The sequence below is a fragment of the Chionomys nivalis genome, chromosome 17, assembly GCF_950005125.1.
Source record: "Chionomys nivalis chromosome 17, mChiNiv1.1, whole genome shotgun sequence".
Taxonomy (NCBI): domain Eukaryota; kingdom Metazoa; phylum Chordata; class Mammalia; order Rodentia; family Cricetidae; genus Chionomys; species Chionomys nivalis.
The window spans coordinates 18,580,030-18,586,279 of NC_080102.1; positions in this window are offsets into that span (position 1 = coordinate 18,580,030).

Below are 6,250 nucleotides of genomic sequence, written 5' to 3' on the forward strand. Positions count from 1 at the left end.
TCCAAAATTCTATTGTGACAAGATTAGTGACAGAAGCAGCATGAAAGAAAAAGGACTTATTTTGGCTCAGTTTTACAGTGGTGAAGGAATGTTAGCATCCATGGCTACAGGCACATGAAGAGACTTGCTCACAAATCCATGAACCCAGAAAAGTACAGGAAGGCTGGCTGGGCTACATAAAAACCAGAGACCCACTTCCTCCAGTGGCCCTACCTACTAAAGGTTCCACAACCTCTCAGAATAGCACTACCCCAAGTGTTCAAATCCATGAGCCTAATAGGACATTTTTAAGTCATAAGAGTTTTTAATTAGAAAGTTGCCACAAAGTAACATTTCAGGTGTTGTCAAATATTAGTACTGTAAAATCAAAAAAATCAGAATTAGCCAGGCAGCGGTGGCGCACATCTTTAATCCTAGCACTTGGGAGACAGAGACAGGTCAGCACCTCTACAAAGTGAGTTCCAGGACAGTCAGCACTATAACACAAAGAAACCCTGTCTCAAAAAAACAAAACAAACAAATAAAACCTTGAATTGTCCCTCATGGTAGCGCATGGCTTAAACCCCAGTACTTGGGAAGCAGAGGCAGTCGGATCTCTATGAGTCCAAGGGCAGCTGAGTCTACATAGCGATTTCTAGGTTATCCAAAGTTACTTAGTGAGAGACCTTGTCACATACAAAGAAATATTTTAATTTATCATTCTCTGAAAATTCAAACTAATCTCTATAAATGTCTGGTCTATTTCCAAGAGTACCTAATCCACTTGGGAACTTTTAATAAAAACTACAACTGCTTCTTTTATTAGAATAACAGAAGTACTTTTGAGGGTGGAAATTTTTTTTGCTGTTCTTAAAGCACAGTTACTCTAAAACACAGAAAAACAGAAAATCATTTTTTATTTATCACCTTCTTATTCCTGCTAATGTTATATATATATTTATACACGCTTATAAAGAGTCTTCTTAAGAAATAATAGCTGGGCGATGGTGGTGCATGCTTTTAATCCCAGGACTCTGGAGGCAGAGGCAGGTGGATCTCTGTGAGTTCAAGGCCAACCTGGTCTACAGAGCAAGTTTCAGGATGGAGCTAAAGCTACAGAAAAGCCCTGTCTCGACAAACAAATGAACAAAAATCCACAGAATGAGTTCCAGGGCAGCCAGGGCTGTTATACAGAAAAGCCCTGTCTCGAAAAACCAAAACAATAATAATGGTAATAATAATAATGTAAATATATTAAAACATCCACTTGTTTGCTTGTTTTGTTTTTATTTTTTCAGACAGGGTTTCTCTGTGTAAGAGTTCTGGCTGTTCTGGGACTCACTCTGTAGATCAGGCTGGCCTTGAACTCACTAAGATCCACCTACCTCTGCCTCCCAAGTGATGGGATTAATGGTGTGCACCACCACAGCCCACAAAACACCTACTTGTAAAACTCATAAATTGAGTAAAAGCTTAGGCCAAATAACGTCACTACTTTCATGAAACATAAAAAAGCATTTTCCTGGCAGACCTAGTGAAGCATTGTATTCTCTCTGTAGTTTAGGTCCCTACGATTTTGTTTTCTAATATTCCCATATTCAGCCACTCCGTAACATCCATCTACAGGACAGGGACTAGAAAATAAAAAACAGCTGCCAAAGAGGGAGGTCATCTTCAAAAGTGAATTATTAATACTGTAAGAAATTGGTAACCAAGTGAAGTTCATTCTTCAATCACACCAAAAGGACAAGATGTTTTACTGAACGAGAGTCTCTTGAGCTGAGCTGCCAAGAGACGTGAGGGCACAGAGCAACAGAGGCACAACACATGAGCACTTTGATTCTTCTGAATGAAAACCACATTTGACTGATGCCATTCCAGTTCCCATACAGAGATTCCTTGAGGACATTTCTCTCTAATTCAGAATATGTTTTTAAATTTAGGGTGAGTGTGTTTCAGAAAATAAAGAGCTCGACCACATATATTATATAATAAAAAAGAACACGCTGTTCTGGCAGTAGATATAAAGACCTAAGAGCCTGGGCTCTGGAACAAGCGGGATACAAGTCCCAACACTGCCGCTCACTACCTGCTGGGTTTTAGACAAGAGGCTGCCTCAGTCTCCTCATCCATTTGGTGGAGCAGTGATAGTGCTTTGCAAACCAGGCTGCTGTGAAGACTGGAGAAGCAACAGGCTTAGTTTTTAGACCATCTTCTGGTACTGGTAAGACCACAAAGAAGTTTGTTTGGATTTTATTGAGGTATTACTGACAAGGTATATGACAAAGCCTTTGTTTAAAATTGGATCAGTGCCATTAAATTATAAAATATTTTTAAAATCTAATAATGGTCACCTAGTACGTTGTATTCTCTATTTATATTGCTGATATATTAATACAAGTTTGTTTTAACAGTAGACAAACAATATGCAATATGTCATAACTCAACTCCCTATACAGGTTCATAAATAATATTATAGTAATGAGGAGAAATTGTATGTAGCAACCTTTACACTCTCACATACAGTCCAAGCCCAGTGAAGTGGTTTGGGTTTTGTGGGGTGGGGGTGGGGGTGGAGCATCAGAGTTGTTGTGTAGCCCTGGCTGTCTTGGAACTCTGTAGACCAGGCTTGTCTGAAACTCACAAAGATCCGCCTGCCTCTGCTTCCTGAGTGCTGGATTAAGGGTGTGCTCCACCGCCACCTAGTCAGTCTAACAACCTTCTTTTTCACAAAAATTGGGCTGTGAAAGGGTTTAGGGACAGCAGGAAAGTATAATTATGAATGAATATCTACAAACAATCAAAGCTTCCTAATCCCTTCCATAACAATCGAAAAGGAGAAAGAAATACATATTTAGGAAGAGGAAAAGGGGGAGTTAAATAATGTAATAAATATTAAAGCACTCAAAACTAATGATCCTATTATTTACTACTTAGCTTATTTGGGAGGATGGCATTGCCATGGTGCAGAGGACAACTTCTGCGAGTCTGCTCCCCTTCTACCATGTAGGATCTGGGTATAAAATCTGGTTGGCTTTACAGCAAGTGTCTTTACCAACTGAGCCATCTTACTGCCGTTATTTTAAATAATAAATATATATCTATAGGTACTGTTTAATGCTGTATTTTCAAAAATAAGCCCTGATATGAATTTTTAAAATTCTAAGTCTAAAAACTGAAAATTGAAACACTATAAAATCATCTGGTCAGGGATGCAGTTACTAGAGCACTCAGCATGCACAAAGCCTTGGATTCAATCCCCAGAACAGCATAAACTGAGCCTCACAGAACACAACTGTAACCCTAGAATTTTTAGAAAGGGGAACCTGGAAGATCAGTTTAATGTCCTCCTTGGCTACATATGGAGCTTGAGGCTGGGCTACATGACATCCTCCAAAAAAAAAAAAAGAAAGAAAGAAAGAAAAAGAGAGAGAGAGAGAGAGAGAGAGAGAGAGAGAGGTATTCAAACTTTAGCCATATATCTTTAATTCCAACACTCAGGAGGCAGGACTAGAAGTCCCAGGCCAGTCTGAGCTACATAGCAAGGCTATGTCTTAAAAACACACAGAAACAGGGGCTGGAGAGATAGCTCAGTGATTAAGAGCATTGCCTGCTCTTCCAAAGGTCCTGAGTTCAATTCCCGGCAACCACATGGTGGCTCACAACCATCTGTAAAGAGGTCTGGTGCCCTCTTCTGGCCTGCAGACATGCACACAGACAGAATATTGTATACATAATAAATAAATATTTAAAAAAAAAAACACACAGAAACAAACCAGGCGGTGATGGCATACACCTTTAATCATAGTACTCGGGAGGCAGAGGCAGGTGGATCTCTGTGAATTCAAAACCAGCCTAGTCTACAAGAGCTAGTTTCAGGACAGCTAGGACTGTTACACAGAGAAACCCCATCTCCAAAAACAAAAACAAAACAAACAAAAACACACACAGAGAAATAAACATTTATTCAGCTGACTTCCTTGAGCAAACTTCATTCTGAAATAGCCCATATATATTTGTTTCCTAAAATTTATCGTTGTAAAATTTATCATTAGGCCAAAGGTACATATCAGTTAAATAGCTTTGTGTGTGTGTGCGTGTGTCTTCATGACTCTTAAATATATTAAGGAATACTGATGATATGGAGCTGAAGCGATGGCTCAGTAGTTGGGAAAACTGGCTGTTCTTCCTGAGGACCTGGGTTCAGTTCCCAGCACCCACATGGCGGCTCACAACTGCCTGTAACTCCAGTGCCAGGATATCTGACACCTTCACACCAATGTACATAAAAAAAATTAAATAATTACTTTTTAAAAAGAATACTGATTATATAAAATGTCAAGATTAACTACCTTCTAAGAACAAAACCTGAGCCAGTCATGGTAGTACACATCTGGAATCCCAGCATTTATTGAGGAAAGTTGGAAACAAGTTTGGGTAACATAGTAATTTTTTAAAAATTTATTTATTTTTAAAATGATGTGCATTGGTGTTTTGCCATGGGTACTGGGTCCCCTGAAACTGGAGTTACAGGCAGTTGTGAGCTGCCATGTGGGTGCTGGGAACTGAACCTGGGTCCTCTAGAAGAGCAATCAGTGCTCTTAACTGCTGAGCCATCTCTCCAGCCCCTACATTGTAATTTTAAAGTTCTCCTGAGTCCTGAGTTAATGCAATGAGACCGCTCAAAAAGTAAAAAACTAAAACAAATAAATAAAATTTAATGAACAAAACCCTGTAAGTACATAATCTTTTTGTATATTTATATAAAAGTCTTATAAAATATAGATTTCCAAAATGTAAACTTAAATGTACATTTTTTTTTTTTTTTTTGATTTTGGAGACAGGGTTTCTCCGTAGCCGTAGCTTTTTTTTTTTTTTTCTTTTTTTTGGTTCCTGTCCTGGAACTAGCTCTTCTAGACCAGGCTGGCCTCGAACTCACAGAGATCCGCCTGCCTCTGCCTCTCGAGTGCTGGGATTAAAGGCGTGCGCCACCACCGCCCGGCTTAAATGTACATTTTGATTCGTATCTATGTCACCAACTTTATTCAGGCAAATCTGGTTTTTATGACTTGGATATATCAGAGCAATAAGGATACAAAGATATTACAGTGATATTACAAAAACACTAGTTGTTATTCAAGAGCCAGTATCAAAGCTCTAAAAGTAAATATAATTTAAATTACTTTTAAGATTGCACAGGATAAATTTAAAGAACTTTATTTTTGTAAAAATTAAAAGTAATCCTTGTTTGTATAGTGGTGAGTATCCCCGCCTGTCACGCAGGAGACCGGGGTTCGATTCCCCAACAAGGAGCCAAAAAAAAAAAAAAAAAAAAAATTAAAAGTAACTATGCTTCGATAATGTAAACGGTTATAGTGGTTGTTTTATGTATAATAGGGCTGGGAAGATGGCTGTGTCAGTAAAGTGCTTCCTGCACAAGTATGAACATCTGTCCTCCATCCCCAGCACCTCTATAAGAAGCCAGGCACTATAAGGTACACCATAGTCCCAGCGCTGGAGGGCAACAAGGGATCCCTGTGGTTTGCTGGTCAGTCAGCTTAGCCAATTCAGCAAGCTCCAGGTTCAATGAAATACTGTATCTCAAAAAATAAGGTGTCTGAGAAAGACATCCAATGTTGACCTGTGGCTTCTACATGCACCTACATACAAACGCACGCACACACAAAAATATGGGTAATCCTGGCATTTATCCTAAACAATACAACAATCCAAGCATCCTCCTGAATAATTGCATTAACTACAATGCTTACTTAAAACTAACTTAGTACTGAACTTTCAACATGTTTAAGATTCAAAGAAGCAGGATATTAGGAACCCAAAATAAAAATAAAATAAAAAAACTATTTCCTCAAATGCATTTGTGATCAATTTAATTATTTTAATAGGATTTTTATTTAAGTATTAAACCATAACTTATAGTAAATCTCAACTATAACATCTTCCGTTCAATGTAAAAAAATACAATGTAGGGACTAAGCACATTTTTTTACTAAGAAGCAGAGTAAAAACAAATGTTTGGGCTGGAGCAAGGTCTCAGCAGTTAGGAGCACTGACTTCTTTTCCAAAGGATCCCCAAGATACACATGGCGGGTCACATCTGTCTGGAACTCAAGTTCCAAGGGATCCAACGCCCTCTTCTGGCCGCTGAGGGCACTGCACACCATTGTGCACAGACACATGGTAGGCAAAACACCCAAACACAAACAATACGGTAATTTTTTTTTAAAAGAGTTCATGACAATAAAAAAAT